Here is a 21,447-nt window from a genome sequence, read left to right as displayed (position 1 = left end):
TCCATATGCATTCTGAGCGTATTCTATATTCTTGCTATATACATTGAGTGGCCAGATTATTATGACAACCCCATCAGTACTTCGTCGGGCCACCTTTTGCCTTCAATACTGCGATGATTCTTCTTGGCATTGACTCCACGAGATGTTGAAAGGTGATTTGAGGAATCTGACACCATGCCTGATGAATAGCACTGTCCAGTTCTGTGAGATTTGATGGTTGTGGAACCAGCTGCCTGATGGCTCTTTTAACTTCGTCCCACAAATGCTCAATTGGATTGAGATCTGGTGATTGTGGGGGCCACCTAAGCAAGGTAAAGTCTCCCTCATGTTCTTGAAAGCACTTCTGCACAATACGAGCACCGTGGCATGGCGCATTGTCTTGCTGGAAGAAGCCATCTCCATTGAGATACACCATCAACATGATAGGATGAACTTGATCAGCAAGGATACTTAGGTATGTTGTGTTATTCAGACGTTTATAATGATCTGGCCCTCTAGCAACTTCAGCACAAAATTAGAGCTAATTTGCCTACAGACGTCAGGTGGTCATAATAATCTGGCCACTCAGTGTATTAATGTTAAATAAAATGGTGTCCCTCAACTTCTCTGAGTCACCTAAAAATGTATCTTGGTTGTCACTCACATTTTTTTCATTTTCCATCTCTCTAAATGAACACCAGACCTTCCATCCAGCTCTTAATTTCATCTTCTTTCTATGTCAAAGTGGAACTAGGAATCCATTCAATATTACTATAAGACTTTTTTCAAGAAACCTTAGCCATTTTAAATAAGCTCTTTAACATCATGGCTCTGATGGAACCAGGAATCAGTAACTACCCAATGCCAAATGTTTTTTTTTTCTTTTTCTTTTTCTTTCTTTTTTTTTTTTTTTTTTTAGTAAATACTGAGCTAAAATAAACAATAAGTAAGGAAACAAACCTCTCCTCAGTGGAGATTCTAATTGGAATGGTGATCCCATATCTTTTGTCTTTTATAATTAACAAATAGTAGCTCACGTGAATTGTTCAAACCTTTTACTGAAATAATACATCAATTAGAACATTGTTCACACACAAAAACCTCTCATGATAGAAATATGCTTCATTTTTTTCCTACAATTAGAATAAAAATGAAATTGAGAAAGGGATTTCCCTAGACCAAAGGGGGAAAATGTGCCCCCAAATAGATTAAAATAAACTTTCCTCTTGGAATTTAGTGTTAATCTCATTGAAGCTTATTGTCAATAATAAAGTTTTTCAAATGCAGCAAATACGATTATGGAATGATGACGCAGCCAAGTCTTTATTTGCCGTGTCAATATTAAGATAGGAGAATTTCTGAGATGCAAATGTCAGACTCAGATGACATGGTGACTCACAAGGCAGAATTTTTTTTTGTTGTTTTTAAACAGACTACTAGTAACTTTTGCCAAACTGCCTGAGGCACTTCCCCATCTGTATGTGTAACATGTATTCAGCTATTGTAAAGTTTCTCTTCACAGTCCTGGAAAGTGCTATGACAGTAATGAGGAAGATTGATAGCAGACTCCATGCCTCTTTGTTAATCACATTAAGAACGCTGCTTTGTACTCTCTCATGTTGTGTGTGGAACCATATATCCCCACCACACCGTATTGAAAACTTTCATCCTATTACCCATCTGCTGCCAGTAAATGATCAGTTTAAATGCAAAAGTGGGTAATGGGGATGTGACATTCAAAGTTTTGTCAAGCACACCATGTTTCTAGTCCTCATGCTTCTAATCACCTTTCAGGAAATGAGAGAACCTAACACATACCACACTTTGAAGTGTTTCTTTAGGGGATCTAAATAATATTTTACATAACTTGAGTTATATGATAATGACAAGCATATCTCCAAACATTACGATAGGTCATTTTAAACACATTGATTTCACATAGCATCTGTTACTTGTTTTCATCATAGAGTTTATGATGAAATTCAGTTCTAGAATTTGGAATGTATGAAAACATGTTTTACTTCCATTAAGCTGGAGGAGTTTCTTATATCAGACTCCAACCTCAACAGAGATAAATAAAAGCCCTTAGATGGTGCAGCAATAGGAACAACTAGTGGTGAGTACATTTAATCAGGTAGGGAGATCAATTTTATCTTTTCAATTACTTCATGAACATCAGCATGTTTTAAAGAGGAAGTTGCATTACCACAATTAACCATTTATTTTCCCTTTTAATTACTTCCATGGATTAATTTGTAAATATTCTAATCAGTTTTTCTCTGGTGTCATAAGGTAAGGGCAATACCAAACTTATTTTTCCGAATAAATAAAAACTATTTGGATAATAGATTTTTTTCAATGCTCTTGGAAGTAATAAGTAATAATAAAATAATTCCACAACAAAGATACAATCAGCCATACCAGAACATTGTTTATCAGGAATATTTCACAAAGACTAGACCTATCTCTACATTGAAGGGAAATTATTAAGTTTACTAGAATAGTTGCCATCTTCCCACAAAGTGGGATGACCATTTGGAACTGGTAAACAGCATAGCACAATTGTCATGTGGAAGGGATCAGTAAGCAAAGTATCTGGGTCAAATCCTGGCTACATCCCTTTTCAGGTATGTGATCTTGAGTGACTTATTTCCTCTGTAAAATGATGCTAAAAGTTGTGCCTGACTCTTAGGACTGTTGTAAATATTAAATACACAAGTCAGAAAGAATTTACTTCTGTACATGTACTATCCTGTTTAAAGTTTTATGAATAAAACTGTACCAGACTCTAGGTGAGTCATGATGGAACCCTAAAAACAACTTTGGTAGAATGATAGAATATCCTTGGAAGAGATCCACAGCTCTGAAGAAGCATAACCTAAGAGAAAGAGCCTGTGTCAAGAAGGAGAATCAAGCCCTTCTTAACGTATGCAAATGCCTCACTGACTGCCTTACTGGTGAGCATTTTCCATATATGGCTAACTTTCTCCTTTGAGACTACAACCAGGCTTCACTCTTTATCCTAACAGGGATGGGTGTCTTCTCAATGAAATGCAACCCAATTTAAACTTGGATGGAAGGAAATCATATCAGAAAACACAATATATGTATGTTAATAAAAGATCAATCAATTTTATATGTAAGAAACCGAACTATTTTAGATAAGGTACTTCACTCTTTCTTTCTTTTAGAATAGATAACAAAGAGTTAACACTATTGTTCTCTAAGAATTTAGAAACAGGGCCATTATATCACCAATGAGTACTTCCAAATAGTTGTCTGAAAGTCAATAAAATTTAAGTACAGACTTCAAAGAGGCAGCAATTGCTAGCCAATACTTTTATGTAGAATCTCAACTATTATAGCAGTAAATAATCCTCCTTCCTATTATGGCAATTTAGTGCATGACCTTCTTAATGATATTTTCATAATTAAGAGTGAATGCAATAGTCTTTGTATCTAAAAACACTTGTGATAGGTACATTGAACTACATACATATTTACTTTCATTATAAGCTTGGCCCCAAAAATTAGGTCAGAAAAAAATAACAGAGTTGAATTTAGGGTGCTTGGCAAACTAATATTATTGTTTAGGGAATAATACAAGTTTGACAATGAAGAGAAGACACTAAAGACAAAGCAACATTTGGAGAGGTAATAGTGTATATATATATTCATGGTATTCATGATATCAGGGTAAAAAAAAACAATGGTTTTAACAGATGGAAAAAACAAAAAATAAAAAAGTAATATTATTATGATCATATTACTAATACTGTACTATGACCAAGTTAATACTAAAACTTCACTGTAACAAATGACAGTATACATAGGATAAGACATAGGCTGAGAAAATGTATTATAGCACAACTGTATTTTTAAAAATTATTTAAAATCTTTTAAAGAATAGTATTAGGCAATACACAGAAGATAAAAATATGAATGGTCAACAGATGAAAATATTTTTAAAGATGGCAAGCATTTGGGAAAACTCTTATGTGACATGTCTATACTTTTGCAAGGAAGTATGTAATACCTATTCTAACTAAAATTTATAACTTTTAATCTAGGGATTCTAATTCAATTGCCATATTGTTTGCAAAAGTTACATCATAAGATAGTAAGTGATACTTCATTATTACAAATGGATTACTCTATATAGTACTAAAATATACAATTTATGAAGCCATATTAATAATGAGGCTATAAAGCTTAATAGGAAGAAAATAATATTAAAGATTAAAATAAATTCAAGTAATTTCCTGGAAGTAAATTTTCAGATGATTTTAACATAACTTATTTGGGGGAGGTTCTTTTAAAACCTTGATTAAGTTCTTATCTTGTAGCATGTATGGATCCATAACTTTATACATTCTAGACATTCATTAAAAATAAAGTTGTTAAATTTTGGAGTGGCCACCTGTAGAATAGAAATAGATGTAGAATTTCAAATATATAGAAGAAAACAAAACAAAAACATTAATCTAGATCAATCCAGGATAGTTTAAAGAAGGAAAATTTTTTAAAAAGAAAGAAATTATAAGCGAAAGAGCAAACAAATGAATAAAATGCAATAATAACAGTTGTTATGCAACTATAATTTTGAATATCTTAAATTACTAAAAGGAAACAATGAAGTAAGAAACTTCTATTCAATGAAACAATGAAGTTGCAAACATCTATTAATTAAGTATAAAAAGAACTGTTGATATCTGACGTATGTTGGTAGAGACTGCAGGACTGGCATCATTAGAGTTTAGTAGGGATTCTAACCGGGCCTTTTGTCCTGGTTCTGACACATATTTACTTAACACATACAATTCAAGAAATACACTTTAACCCACATGAATCTCAACTGTGGGGTGATAAAAGCAACCTCCCCTCGTGTTTAGAATAAATTTCAGATTGTACACCATGTCAAAGGAGGCATTTATGGCTTTTCATGTGGCTTCTATTGGGTCATATCCACCACTCTCTGTCCCAGTGACACCTGTGTTTTACCCAGAAAAACTATGTGTAATTATCCCCACATCCTCTCCACTGTGGATTTCAGGACTCCTATGTCCACCCAACTTCTTTAAGGGAAACTACAACACCTGCTGAAGACAGAGAACCATGAAGAGTGTGACCACTCATTTTTCCAAAGAGAAGTACGTAGATCAGCGAATCTGCTCATGTCTTAAACAGGGAACTATGCCTAAGAAGGAAAATGGCAACATGCTATCAATCATATATTATTTCTCCAGAATTTGGATGAAAAATGTTAAGATAGGTACATAGTAGCAGAAGTAGATAGTAAGAAACAGCGATAAAGAGAAGAGGATGATCATATTAAGAAAACTAGAAAGAGTTCATTTCCTTTCACTTAATTAAAACTAAAAAACTAGAGTTAATTGTACTATCTCATACCCTATTGGAAACAGATGTTTTAGAACTCACATTTGAAAAGAAAAGTGTAGATAATATAAAAATATAATGAATAGAGTTGACAGGCTAAATTGTTCTTTTTCTTTTGAATTACTTTTTTAAGAAGAAAATATGTGATTTTAAGGAGAAAGTATGTTTTACTTAGAAATTTTCTCAAGCTAGAGAAATTACTTAGAAATCCTATTTACCTATAAACAAAAGAACCTTTCCACATTTACCAGTATGATTCTCTTGTGGGTTGTTCTGAAGGTTTTAATAATGTGTTGATTTTATAAACTGAGGTTTAACTGCACTAACTTAATTTTTCCCTCGATTTTTGCCTCAAAATTGATTCTCCCATTTCCTGATAGAATAATGGAAATTTGGCTCTTCATACATATGATAATTTTATGGCGGGGTTGGGGGGGTGGGGGGGTTGGGAAGCAAGAGGTTATGAAAATAATGGATTACAAGAAATACAAATTATTATTAAAAATAAAATAATTCTTTACTTAAGAGTATGAACATGTCTTTTGTGCCTAAAGGGAAATCAGACTTTAGCATAAATCTAGTTTTTCCTTAGAATTAGCAGCTTAAGAAAACCAAGGGATACCCAAAAACACAATATAGAAGTTAACTCAGCTAATATTTTATGATACGTTTTACTTTGTTAAATATGCTAGAATTTCTCTAAGTCAGTGGTGGTGGTGTAGCAGCTGCAGTGGTGGTGGTGGGAATACTGGCCTGATAGTTCAGAGCAGATTCCATTCCCATGGATATGAAAATAGAAAGCAAAGGCGGCAGGAAGCAGCAGTGAATGCAACAGTTAAAACACAGCTTGTCATGAAAAGGAGACTGGGCGGGGGTGAGGGAGAGAAAGAACGAGAGAAGACAGGTCATGTAAACCATGAGCCAGGAAGTGAATTCTTTAAAATGATACTTTCCAGAAGCAAATTCTTAGAAATGTAGGTCTTTCCTTCCCCTGCCCCCTTATGCTATTACTGTTGGAATGAGGAATACTTGGGGACCGGATGAGAAAAGGTCAGAAGTCACTCAATTGTAGTTTTATGCAGGATATAATGGCTCTGTTTCAGCTTTAACATTAACCGCCATAAGCCAATGAAAGGCAATTCTCCTTCTTATGAACCACCATTTCTAACATTTCCAGAGTTATATTGTGTGGGAAATTAATCTCATCTTAATTTCTATTTTTTAATTCTCCTTTTAGTTTGGAGTTGCTGGGAGGAGGTGAGAGGGGGCTGTGGAGTGGGGGCATGGGAAGTTTTAGGCATAGCTGCTGCTTGGCTAAGCTAAAGGAATCAAAGTGACTTAATAATTTCCATTATCTGAAGAAGTTGGTCTTTTTTATCTCAGTGTCTACGAAAAAAATAATTTTGAGCCAGTAGGCATAAAATCTTTCAATTTTTAAAACCTAACATGTGCTAATCCAGAGTTCAGGTTAGCTTCAAGACCTTAGGGGCAAGGCTGGAAAGTGCATGTTTACTAGTATACCATTGTACATATACACAAACATATATTGCATTCTTTTTAGTAATGAAAATCATGTGTCAGGCATATAGCTGACATAAACTTTAGTATTAAGAAGCAATCAATGAAATACATGTTTTATTTCCAGCAGTATTTATGTATGTATGTATGTATGTATGTATGTATGTATGTTTGTATATATGTATGTATGTATGTATTTGCAATTGCCATAAGCCAACAATTCACCAGCATGCAAGCCTAGGAAGCTACTGCCATGAACCAAGCAGCTTGAGTTTGGATATTAGAAATATTTAAAACTATGAAATATTTTAGAAAAAAAAGTGGGGACAGGAGGAGGGAAAATACCCCTTTTATATTAGCCTCAATGATGCCTCACTGTATGCACTGCACTTGAAAGCGAAAATATGTGCTTGCACAAGTTGCACAACCTCTTAATGTAAGTTTTATCATAGCAAATTCCCTTCACTTTGAAATTCCCATAGTGTGACCGATTTTACCCATTAGATAAAATATGTTACAATTTCAGGCACTTGACATACAACTATGTCAAATGTACAGTATAAATTAAATGCTTGTATGTGTGTTCAAGAGGAAAAACACCTGCTCAAGGGATTATTAACATCCTTTTAAAAGAAAATGTTTGCTCTTTGCTTTGGATTTATACTATCTTAAAAATCTTCTATAGAAATACCCAATCAAAGGGAATAAATGCAAGATAAATAAAATTATTCATATACTCGGAGGACATTTTGCTCTTTGCATCGTGTGGGTGAAAAAGAACCAGGTACTAAACCTGACATACTCTGGGGAAGCCAGCAGGGGGGACCTACAAATTCAGATTCCGAGAGTAACCATATAGGATGTTCTGAACATAAAACGTCCTAACTAAAAGCGATTCCTGCTGGGTAGTCTTATCTTAGGCCTGTAGCATCCTTGGCAAAGGTCAGTCTTAACCTTAACTGAGCCTGGGTATTGTCTTTTTGCATCTCAGATAACATACCTTTGGAAAGTCAGAGTCATCCCCTTTCCCAGATCCCTTAGCGTATACTCACTGCACCAGAGCAGGAGACCACAGAACCCCTCACTGTTATCTTGTTCCTGACATACCATCTCTATGTGCTTTAAATGTTAATTGTTAACTATCCTGTCCCCACCAATGTAAAAGAAGTATGTGTCTCTCCCTGTTACTCTTCATCCAATCTCAAAATTTTTTTTAATATATTTTATTGATTTTTTACAGAGAGGAAGGGAGAGGGATAGAGAGTTAGAAACATCGATCAGCTGCCTCCTGCATACCTCCTACTGGGGATGTGCCCGCAACCAAGGTACATGCCCTTGGCCGGAATCGAACCTGGGACCCTTCAGGCCGCAGGCCGATGCTCCATCCACTGAGTCAAACCAGCTAGGGCTCAGAAATTATTTATTTTTGCCTTGGTTTCTCCCATCTCTTAATCAGTCACCAGTGGATATCATGTAACCCTCCCAACACCTCCGCCTTTGATTCTTCTTTATAAAATAAGCTGTAAAACTGCCATTCTCTGGAGCATTTTTCTCAATCCATCGAAATGTTGCTTCTGACAATTGTCATCAGTTTGGCTCAAATAAATTCATTAAAATTCTCTGCAGGTTGGACATTTCTTTCATTGGCAATGGTTAGATTCTATATTTTAACATAAGTTGTTATTCAGTGGTGGTATCTTTAAAGCAAAGTCTCTACCCTAAACACTAAATTGCTTAGAATTTTAGGAACTATTTTTAGTAATTCAACACTCATTTATTATGTTTAATAAATTGCATCCCACCTGGGCTTTGGTTCAGACTGCCCAGAAAGATTCCAGAAATGATAATATCCAAATAAAATAAATATAAGATCCAGTAAAAATATTCTTTTGCAAAATATAACTTTACTAAGTTTCTTTCAAATATTAACCATTAATTTATCATTTCAAAATAAATTTCATGAAAAGAACACATATGATCTTGAATTTCTTCAACTGTAGGATTATACAGAAACTGGAGGCCCAGTGCACGAAATTTGTGTAAGTGGTGGGAGGGGTGTCCCTCAGTCCAGCCAGCACCATCTCCAATCTGGGATCCCTTTCACAATCCAGGACTGCTGGCTCCCAACTGCTCACCTGCCTGCCTGCCTGATTGCCCCTAACTGCTTCTGCCTGCCAGTCTGATCACCCCCTAACCACACTCCTGCCAGCCTGGTTGACACCTAACTGCTCCCCTGCCAGCCTGGTTGCCCCTAACTGCCCTCCCCTGCCAGCCTGGTCACTCACAACTGCCTGCCCCTGCAAGCCTGGGTCCCCCACAACTGCCCTCCCCTTCTGGCCTGATCGCTCACAACTGCCTTCCCCTGCTGGCCATCTTTGACCACATGGGGGCGGCCATCTTGTGTGTTGGAGTGATGGTCATTTTGCATATTACCTCTTTATTATATAGGATAATTTCTACTCTATATTTACTAACAGCATGCTCTTTCAGGACCACATTGTATGGGAGGAAAAACACCTTTTTCCTTCTATCCTTCTAGGTTCTTGGCTTGATTTTTGTAACAAAAGACAAATTAACAAAAGAAAAGCATATTTTTAAATATAAGTTTTACATGACACAGGAACCTTCATAAAGGAATGAAGACCTGAAGAAATGGTCAAACCTGAACATTTATATGCCAGGTTTGATGACAAGCGGAAAGTTGGGGGAAATGTGACATCCTATATAATAAAGAGGTAATATGCAAATTGACCATAACTCCAACACACAAGAAGGCCACCCCCATGTGGTCAAAGATGGCTGCCCCCATGTGGACACAAGATGGCCACCACAAGATGGCCTGCAGGGAAGGACAGTTGGGGGCAAGCAGGCCTGCAGGGGAGGGCAGTTGGGGGGAACCAGGCCTGCAGGGGAGGGCAGTTGGGGGCGACCAGGCTGGCAGGGGAGGGCATTTAGGGGCAACCAAGCTGGTGAGGGAGGGAAGTTAGGGGTGACCGGGCCAGCAGGGGAGGGCAGTTGGGAGCAACCAGGCCTGCAGGGGAGGACAGTTAGGGGCAACCAGGCTGGCAGAAGAGGGCAGTTAGGGGCAATTGGGCCAGCAGGGGAGCAGTTAAGTGTCAATCAGGCTGGCAGGGGAATGGTTAGGGGGTGGTCAGACTGGCAGGCAGAAGCAGTTAGGGGCAATCAGGCAGGCAGGCAGGTGAGCGGTTGGGAGCCAGCAGTCCTGGATTGTGAAAGGGATCCCAGATTGGAGATGGTGCTGGCTGGACTGAGGGACACACACCCTCCCCCCGTGCACGAATTTCGTGCACCAGGCCTCTAGTAAGACTATAAAGGTAGGAGCTAAGTGTAATACCAGGGGTCACTTAGCAAGGCTTGTGGGTTCAGATTCTTCCCAGTGTCCCTCAGTCTTTGGAGGAAAGGATGCTCCTTTCCTTTGGGTATAGAAGGATACCTCACACATAAGGGTCCTATGATCTATTCCAGGGTAGAAGTTCAGGCAAGTCCTTCCAGTACCTGGCTGTTCTCAATTTCCTTCAGCTTAAAATATTCAATATGCCACCATGACATATCTTGGGGTAGTGTGTCCTGAACCCCATCAATGTCCCCGTGGAAACTGCTGGTGTGTGAATTTCAGAAAATAAAAGTTAATTAGACAACTAGTGACATTGACCTCATTAAAATACCTGAGTATTTGTCACAGAAAGTGATACCTCAGTGAGTTCATCAGAGCACAAAACAGAGATAGCATTACCTTAATTGGATCCAAGTAACTGTGAAGGACAAATTTCAGTGGATGTCATTTATGAGAAATCTGGATGTTGTAAGAAGGATTAGACTTGGGCACTGAACCAAATAGTCTAAAAGTTGTGAAAATTGGAAACAGGAATTATGTTATTAGAATATGTTAGTGAGCATAACGTAATACCCATGTGAACGTAAGTGTTTCCCCAGTATTCTCTGGGGTGTCTGCCTCACCTGCATATCTCTACAGTTGTTATAAAAATAGTCTGTCAATGGTTAAAGCAGACTGAGAAATAGCAGCCCTGACTCCTCTGGCTCATTTTCCAATTACCTTTGTGCACCAGGGAATGACGCTTGCTTTTAACTCAGTGGCTGTACAACAAACATATTCCTCATGGAAAACACGTGTTGGAGGTCATATTTCCTCATCTCAGCATGTGTCAGTCCTCTTGGAAAAACAGAATAAAATGAAAGCAATTATTTCACCCCAGTTAATTTGTGAGCATCTTCAATAAGGCTTGAATTTCAAATTATACTTGTGTGAAGGATAAATAGACCCACACATGAAAAGTTTGAGCTGGAAAGAAGAGAGAAAGAGGGAGAGAGGAAACACAATGGTTCCATTTTTGGTTTTAGGTAAATGAAAACAATATAATGCACGGTTTGAGAAAATAAGCTGCTTTTTGGAACCGGACTCATTGTTGGGCAGGTTGCAAAACAATGTACTGATTGAGAAGTTTATACTTAAGTAACTAGACCTGAAGCAAAGAACTGCCCAGTAAGGGAGACATTTCTGAGCCATCTACTGCAGATACCCTCCCAGGTGGACTTGCCTTTCTTTTCTAACCAACTGTTCTTCTATTTTCCTTTCAATGTTGTTTCACTTACTGAGTGGCCATTCCATGACAAATCCCATACTAAGCCTTGCTTGATAAAGAATGGTAAAATGGAAATCTTGGTCTGAAGGAATTTATACTCTACTTGGGAAAACAAGCACACATGAAGAAATACATGAATAATCATTGAGTCCCTGTTGTATTTCAATCACATACTTACACAAACTGTATAACTTGTGCACTGTAAAAATGCTTTGAGGTAAATGCTATGGAGGCACATATTTTGAACATAAGGACAATAAAGTTCAAAAAGGCCCATAGTCCTACTACTAATGAACGCCAGGCCTAGGATTTGAATCAGAGGATTCACTCTCCACGCCACAGTTCTTGGTTGTGTACCAAGCCCCTGGCCTCTGCTCTTCTTCTCTCCATCTAACTTTTTTTGCTACATTTCTCACTCAGTCCTTTCTCAATGAGGGATGAACTCAAGAATGGCAGAAGGGTGCTTGTGATGGCCCCTACAGTAAGCTCAGAGGAATAAGTGAAGCAGATATTCACATGAGCCTCAAAGGGACAGAGATAGAGTCCCTGTGGGTCAAGATAAAGTTTAAAAGGCACTTCCCTCAAATAAAGTGTATAAAGACATTGCCTTGGCACAGGCAAAGCCCTTCTTCATCTTTAAGACTTAGTTTGCATGGCCTTTCTTTGAAATACAATTAAAGATAGTCAGGTGAGCCCTAGCCGGTTTTGCTCAGTGGATAGAGCATTGGCCTGTGGACTGAAAGGTTCCCAGCCCATTCCAGTCAAGGTCACATACCTCAGTTTCAGGCTCATTCTGATCCCCTGCCCTGGTTGGGCTTCTGTGGGAGGCAACTAACTGATGTGTCTCTCTCACACTGATGTCTTTCTCTGCCCCTTCCCTTCCACTCTCTCTAAAAATCAATGGGTAAAATATCCTCCGGTGAGAATTAACAACAACAACAAAAAGATAGGTGAAATTAAAGAGAGTCAAAGGCTCAAGTTCTTAATGTTATTTATTAGTTTATTGCATTTTTACTTAGACAGCATATTATGTATGAATGTACTAACTAAATGAATATTCAGTAAGCAAAGAGGAGGAAAACAAGAGCTTCAAATTTAATTTTTGTTATGTGCTGGTAGCATTAAACCTTTCAAATGATAGTGACATCTGATTTTTGTTAATATAAAGTAAGATTTTTATCATCTATTGGCCCTACCTGATATTAGGCTTATTGTACTGGACTTATTTGTATTTGAAATCACAAGATATCTGTTTAATTCTGGTTCTTTTTATAATAAGTGTGTGATTTGGGACAAGATATTTTAATCACTATAATCTCAGTTTCAGTGGTTGAAAAGTGGGGATGGAATATAAATCTTACAAAAAACACAAATATTAAATGAGGGAAGGTGAGTAAAAATGCCTAGCTTAATAACCTTGGACCTAGACCTTAGTAAATGTCACATGACACTGGTAGTTGTTTGCCCAGTCAGAAGGCGTTGGGATTCAGTTCTTCTGCCATCTTTATTACTGCTCATTTGCTGAGGTTACATCATGACTACTTAGATAGTTTATGTCGAGTGAGCTCAATGAAATCCAGCACAAGAAGGGAGAGGGGAAGGAAGATGTATGAGCTGCCACTGTACTGCCACGAGTAATGTGGTGTGTGCTGAAAAACAGCAGGAGCACAGAACAGTCCACAACAAACAGAGAGAGTGGACAGATTAGGCAAAACGTAGGTGGTAACCCCAAGCATAAAGAGCAGACATGCAAAGGAAGAAACCATCTAAGGATGGAGTCTGTATTATGAAATCAGTATCACTAGCCTAATCAATCATAATTCCCATCAGTTCATAAATTTAGTTCAGGTCCTCTGCTGCTTGGCAATGTGCTATGAACTGAATGTCTGTGCCCTTCCCCCCCAAATTCCTGTTGAAGCCCTAACCCACAATGTGATAGGTAATCCTCATTTTTTTAAAAATTAAAGGAACAAAGTTGTGGATATTAGACTAGCTTTAGGTTGAGATCAGTCCATTCTGTCTTTATATGCTATCAAGTAGAGAGTCTGTATATTTTGAGATTTATTTTGGAAGGAAGGTATTTTAGTGATGATCAGGGTGCCAGGTGCTCCCATTACTAATCAAGGTTTCGCTCTTTTTTTTTAATGCTTTTGTTAAAACCATAATGAGCAGAATATGTAAAATTAAATTATAATATGAACTTCTACATTTAAAATGTTGAAATGTTAACTTAAATGTTACTTGATTTTCATACCTCTACCTTTTATATATCATTCAATATCTTATATTAATACAGATAATAAATATAATTTTTGTATTCTATATGTGGCAGAACATGTCTTAGAGGCATTAATTATCACCATCACCACAATGATTTGAGGTAGATATTATCTATACTAATAAAGAGCTAATATGCTAATGGTCAATATGCCATAACGACCAGGTCATTAGCATGTGAGCTGGGGCATTGCTCCAGAGACAGGGCGGGAGCAGGGAGGCGCCTGGAGTAGGCGGGACCATCCCTTGCAGGGGAGGGCAGGGGTGAGAGCCCATAGCGCCCACCTCACCATTCCTTCGCCACCCACCACTCGCACTCTGAGTGCCCCGCGGCCCACCTGCCAGGGGAAGGAGCACAGCGCAGCAGGCAGGAGGCTTCCACACTCTCCTCCAGTGCTATGATGGGGTGGAGCTTCTGCGTTGCTCCAGAGACAGGGCGGAAGTGGGGAGGCACCCAGAGAAAATGGGACCAGCCCCAGGTGACTCGGGACTGAGGGCGGGGCTTGAAGGAGCCGGAGAAGGCCAGAGGGTTTGGGGGCTGGGCCAGGCGAGCTAGAGCTCTGCGTGGACAGGTTCGGATGTCAAGGCAGGGCTGCAGGTGGGTGGGCCATGCCGCGTGAGTTCGAGTCACACTCTGGGCTCCTAGTTCTCCTATGACAGAGGCTGAGGGTAATTAAGTATCTTGACTAAGCTATTGAGGCAACTAAACCTCGGAGCTGGAATATTAAACAATGCTGCCAAGTCCAGGAACCAGGCCCTTACATGTAAAAGTAACTCCTAATGATTTTGTTTGGCTCTGTTGATCTCAGATGGTCTCCTTTTCATGCTCGGAGTACATTTTCAGTAGAGAATTTAACCTCAGTGAATTCTTGGAATGCATGGTGGCAATATAAGAAAAAAATTAGGACAAAACATAGGCTAGGTGCAAACACAGGAATACTGTCATCTTACCATTTACAGAATATACCAAGTGTTTTGGTTACAAGAGTGATGTTTTCTTTCTAAGTTTGTCATTTAATTTATCTGTTTTGAGGAGTAATATTTAGGTTAATGTAGGTTGCTACTTTCATTTTTCTAAATATCAGTTACTTTCCTCTCTACAGAATATTAATTTTAACATCTCTTTTGTTCATAGATTTCCTTTTATCTTAAAGGAAGTTCAGTTTGGAGAACTATCTAGAGGTAGGTCCTGGCACCTCACATACATCAATTCTTAATTTTTTTAAAAGGGATGAGAAAAAAGAAGAGTATCAAGTATAAAATATACTTTGGGGGAATATGTGTATTTAAACAGAAAGAAAATAAAGCTATTATTTCTATCTAGATCTAGTTCTGAAAGTAACTAGAAATGGTCACTATAATCCAGACTTCAGGAGAAGACATATCATATATTTTCCAATGACTCCAGTGTCTTAGGCTGCTACTTTCATAGGAAGGAAATTTTTTTCGGGGGGAGAGTGGGAAGGGGGAGGATTTGACAGCAAATAGTACTATGGAAACAATATAACAAGAAGGAATGGCGGCATGGGCTGAGAAGGTGGCATTGCAAGCTAAGACTGGAGTAAGGGATTGAAGAACATTCTAGAAAGACAGAACAGCTGGTACAAAAGCAGGAATGTTATTAGTGTGTTTGCAGAATAGAAAGGAAGCCAGTATGGCTGAGACAAGTTTAAAGGGACATGGGTGGCCAGATTGTTTACAGGTTTTTATACATAGAAGGACACGATATAACATAAGATTATAAGGGTTACCCTGGCTGCTCTTCAAGTAGAAGGAAAGAATGGAACCAGAGAGACAAAATAAGGAGGTTATTGCAGTAATTCAATAGAGAAACACTGATGGCTTTGACCAAAATGGTAGCAATGGAGTCAGTGAGAAGTGGTTGGATTCTGTATGTATTTTGAAGGTAAAATCAACACAACTGCTGATGCACTGGATGTGCGGTGTGAGAGAAAGGGAAGTCAATAGTGATTCCCTTAACTGGCCTGGGGGACTAGAAGGTAAGAGTTGCTATTCATTACGGTTAGTGGGTGCAGACTGGGAATTTTGTTTTGGACACAGTATGCTTGGGATGCCTATCAGACAAACACAAGGACATGCTAAGTTGGCAGCTAGAAATATGCAGGTAGAGTTTAGGAGATGTGAATGTGGGTGTTATCATCACATGGATGGTACTTAAATCCAGGAGATTTAGGTAAGATCGAGGGAGTCAGTGTAGACATAGATGAAAAGAAATCGAAAGATGGGCCTCTGGCGCACTTCCACTTTAAGAGAGGGGGAGCAGAGGAAAATCCAGTCTAGCCTGGGAAGTAGCTGCCAGTGTGCAGGAGGGAAACCAGGAGAATGTAGTTTGCTGGACTTCAGCGGAAAACGGGATGTCAGGCTGTATTCTTCTTCTGAATAATTATATCTGAAGTAAATACTTGATACCTATATCATCTTATAATTTGTGAATATTCAAATATGCCTTGTCTGTGAAATAATAATATTTTTGCATAGCCTTATCTTATCAAACATGATCAGGTCAGAATTAAATAATACATACTGGGAAGCGGCATTTCTTGCTGAACTACTTATTGAAGAAATAAACGAAATTATCAGGCTATTTATCTGGCCAAGAGCTGTACTTCTGTCTCTTTTGACTTATGAAACATGATAAATATGGCAGTACGTTGTATTATGTAGAAAATAAATGGAGGGAAAATCCAATGTTTCACCATAATTAGCATACTTTTTTGAAAGCACTGAAATATATTAGCATTATGTATTCAGGCCGCTCCAACTTTAAAATCTAAAAAATCTTTATATACAAATCTACATAGTACAAGCATTCACGTGCTTTAACAAAAAGTGTGTATTATATCATGACAGGATTTGCCATAGACTCCTGAAAAAGTAGGGTCTGCACCCTAGTGAGTGCTCAGTGGTTAGCGCACCCACCCACAGATGGAAGGATTGTTGGTTGGATTCCAGGTTGTGTGTTCCCTGGACCCAGTGGGGGTGTGCAGGAGACAGAGATGTGTCTCTCACATTGATTTCTCTCCCTCTCTCTCTCTCTCTCTCTCTCTCTTTCTCTCTCTCTCTTCCTCCCTTCCTTCCACAGGGTCCTCAAATGTCCTCAAAATAGAGAGTGGTTTCTTAGGAGAAGCATGGCTCTACGAAATACTACAACTTGCCACCATGCAGACATGTGAAAATATACATAAAAACACAGTATATTTGGTTTTGGTAACGATACCATTATGATAAAGTTAAACCATGTAAGCCCTGGCCATCAGGAGTAACAGGGAAAACTTGAAGATTGCCAACAAAGAGAAACAACTGTAGTGGACCTTCTCCGTCCTCAGCACCATATTTGGGGAATAAGCAGAGGCTGCCTCTCCCGGAGGAAACAGCCTGCTTGCTTATCTGGGAGAGGTCTCATATTCCAAGAACATCCGCTCCCCACGCTCCCTTCGTGTCCCCTGGACCCTCACACTTCTCAGCCCCACTTGCCTACTTCCTCTTTAACAGAGGACGTAAACCAGTTGTCTGCCGCCTCTTGATTTTCTTTCTTCCCTTGCTCTTTCAGTCTTCACTCTCCTTGTCGGTCTTTGTAAGTTGGCCTCCCCCGCACCATATGGCAGCTGGGAGGGGAGAGCGGTGATCTGGCCTGAACAAAGGGGCTGTGGTGTCAGAGCTGCCCTGAATGCATGAGGCACAGTCGTGTGCAGAAGGGCCTGCAGCCCATCAGCAAAGACGGGGCAGGCTTGCAGTGCTGACTCCGTGTAGACAGAGCAGAAAGGGCCCCTGGGCCTCAGACGGAAACTCTTTCTCTTTGTGTCTTTCTCTCTCCTCTCCTTCCCTCCATTTTTTCTTTTCTTTCTTTTTTATTTCTCTAGGCGTGTGCCCAAATCATATGAGCTTATTAATGATAAAGTCAGAGCGTGTATCTGAACAAGAAATTAAAGCAAGCTATCTTATTTATGTGCTTCTGAACATCTCTAAAGGACATATAAAGAGTGACACCAGTGTATGAACGTGTGTGGGGGGAAGAGGGGCAGATACATTTCAATATGACCACATCCCTTTTTCCTGTCTCCTAAAGAATAATTCTACGCACTTACAGAAATTAGGTAATTCATGAAAGCAAAACATCTGGATGCTATAAGAGGATCCAGGCATTGACAAGAGAATTCTCTCTGATTATACCAAGTTAACTGCAGTTTCTAAGATTATGACTTACTAGAGGCCCAGCGCATGAAAATTCGTGCACTCAGGGGGGTCCCTCAGGCCAGCCTGAGCCCTCTCACAGTCTGGGAGCCCTCAGGGGATGTTCGACTGATGGCCTAGGCCCACTCCCCATGACTTGGCGGGCTGATCAGGGGACAGCACCGGCCAGCGAGCGGCCGGCCCTACCCGCCACCCCCCTCCCATCACCCCTCCACCGCTGCTGATCGCTGCTGCTCTCTGGCCCCGCACCCCGCCAACAGGTAGTTCCGCCATTAGGTCGATTTGCATATTATGCTTTTATTATATAGGATTATTATGCCGTATGCCATTTCAGAAAAGGGGCCCATTCTCAATGTTTCTCTCCTTCCCTATTCCTTGTTCTTCTTGAAATTGGACCCCTCTCCTATATCGGCATGATTTGTTTCCGTGGAGAAGTTCTGCATAGCAGACACAACATTTTCATTAGTGAAGTTAACACCATGCTAGAAGGATAGTAAATTCAAGCTGTAAATCCACCAGCTTTCAGGAGACCCATTTATTCTGTTCCATAGGAAATAAAAATCTACTAGAGGGGAAGAGTTGACTATGACCATATACATTTATGACGGAACATTTTATACTTTATTGCTGTAGGCTACTACTGGCCTTAGAGGCTAGTGTTGATTTTATTTGAATAAAAATAAGAGTATAATAAAAGCTAGAACAGACATTTCCCCACCTCTCTCAACCATTGCCCACCTACTCGCCACCCAGGGAGTCATCCTGAATCACAAAATGCCAGGCCCCTGGGGTACTTAAAGGAACCTGGGCAGGCTTCCAGATTCTGGTAACTGACCTTTTCCAAGTAGGCAACAATAACAGTTCCTCGTGAAATAAATCAATGGACATGTGTAGAGTACTTCAACAATGCCATGTATTTTTCTGCCCAAATCTTTCAGAATACAGTGAAGGTTATGTTGCTCATTTCAGCACATTGTTTACATTCATAACAGGGTTTCTTTTCAGAAATAGTTTTCCTGCGAACATAGCTTCCCTCTCTCTTTTCGCTATAATGTCATTTAATGCCTGTCAATGAGAAGGGCTGTGTTTTAAAATTCATAGAGAGTATATTTTCTTTGGACAATGCAGCCGGAGACTGATGGTTATCTGCCGTTAGATTAAAAAGCAAAATTACATGGGCTTTTCAGTTACGTTCTTCATAAATGCTCTTTCAGAATGACCGTAAATGTTTGGTCTGACATGAAACCTTCATTACAATAAACATCCATTAGAATAAACAGAGCCAAGAGCAGAGAGGGCCTGTGTTTAGCACAGACCAGGTTCTGTGTGTTTCCACGCACAGGGAGAGGTATGTGGCCCATCATCTGCCAGAGAGATTTGTGCGGAGAGAACCCTCTGTGCTACAAACAGAAAGCAAGCAACAAAGCAACTATTCAACCTTTTCTATTCACTCGCTCACATCTGTTTACATGGCCTCTGCTCCATCCTGAAAGGTTTTGTCTTCCCACCTCCATTTCATTTTACACAGCTCCGAGCGGCTGGTGGCTTGGAAGACTTTTTTTTTTTTTTTTTTTTTCCTGAAGAGCTGGGGATTCAAATCTGTTTTGTGAAACAGAAATCTGAAAAACAGGCTTACAGAGAGCAGTTGGGCCTTCTTTTGTCTCTCCGGTTGGAGTTCTAACGAAGGTTAACCATAAACTCCAACTCTCTCCTTACTTTTTAAAGTAAATTTAACCCACAAGGAAAGTTTCTGAGGAGGCTGGGAAACTGTACTATTTCTCTACTTCTGCTCATTACTGTCAGTTTGCCTTCTTTGTTTTAACAAAAATTGTACTTTTTTTAAAAAAAATATACGTTCCGGGAAGTGAAAGGATAAGAAATTAACATGCTACCAAGAAATACATTATAGAAATCTTACTATATGAACACTTCATATGAGCAGATTATATTTTGATGACATTTTATAGAGATGTTACACCCATTCACTCATCAGATCCTCAAAATGAAACAAAAGAAAAACCTTCAAAAGGCAAGACAGATATCATTACCAATGTTTTACAGAAGAAAAACTGAAGCTCACAGAAGTAGCATGGGATTCCCTCCACACCCCAGACTGCGTTCTGTATGACATACAAGCCAAATTGCCTTCTATTGCATTGTATACATTCATTATCTTACATGCCATTTTATAAGAATGAGTTATGATCATGATAGCCTCTAGTCTTTCTTATATTTCTAAAATTCTATGGCTTGTAATCTGATCCATGATGGATGGGGTGTTAAAGAGGCCTTTCAAAATGATCATACTCATGTAAATGGTGCAAAAATGGAAGTCTAAAGGATTTACATTTCAAATGTACTTATAAAGGTAGACCACAATTTTATTTTTCCCTGCTTTTCTAAATTTTATTAGACCTCTCAGTACAGAATCACAGAGACAGAGGAGACACTTATGAGTAGATATTTAAATAAAATCTTTGAAAATCAGAGGTACCGGCTTCAATCCTGATGACTACTTTCCAGCCAGGTGACCTTGCTGATTGTATTAATGTGTCTGTATGCATTAACTCGGGCTTGACAAGGAAAAATAATAATAAACCAATGATGCACAATTTTATTGAGGATGAAATCAACTGCTTACTATTTGTGGCGAGCAAATGGTAAACTGCACAGCCCTAGAGCAATATTAGTGACTGCCATTTGTTTGGTTGTTCCTGAATTGTTAAACAATTTATTTCAAGCATGCAAACAAAACTTTGAAATGTTTGAAAACTAAATACTGAAATCCAGTAGTAGTAACAGGAGAAGAGTAGCTTGCAGGAGAAATTCTAATAGTATGCCACTTGCCACCTGTCGGTGTTTGTGGAAGAGAATGAACGAGGGAGGGGGGAAGACGACCTTCCCTGTGCAATAACACCAGTGCACAGAATAGAAAGACTGTATAGAGTTGCTCTATTGCTATCTTTCTCATTTTATATTTTACCCAATAAATATTTTCTGAATAAATGAGTACCTGTGGTCCAGAAAAAAATTTAAAAGGTCTCTAGAGGTAGGTCAGTCCTGTGTAAGTTTAGAAATATTAGTCAGGAAATTTTATCAGGAAAGAGGATTGTAAAGTTACCTCCCAAGGGGAAGCAGCAATATGATATATTCAAGTCTAATTATTTTTATTATTTTTAGAACTGCCCTGTAAATAACTTGTGGTACATACATTGATACCCAAGAAATAACACATCATATTCCATAAAAAAAACTTGCAAAATTAAACATGGTGATCAGTCTTTGGCAGCCATAAAACTCAGTTTTAACAGAGAACAGAAGATATATCCTATCCTGCTTAGAGTCAGCTTGATTATGTGAAGAAAGATACAAAACTAAACTGAACTAAAATCACATTTTTTCATTCAGGAAAAAAAAAAAAACTTCTTTGAGGAAACATCAA

This window comes from Myotis nattereri, assembly GCF_964212035.1.
Source record: "Myotis nattereri genome assembly, chromosome: 5".
In the NCBI taxonomy this organism is placed as follows: Eukaryota; Metazoa; Chordata; class Mammalia; order Chiroptera; family Vespertilionidae; genus Myotis; species Myotis nattereri.
The sequence above is the reverse complement of the archived record's forward strand: the minus strand, read 5'-3'. Positions refer to the sequence as shown.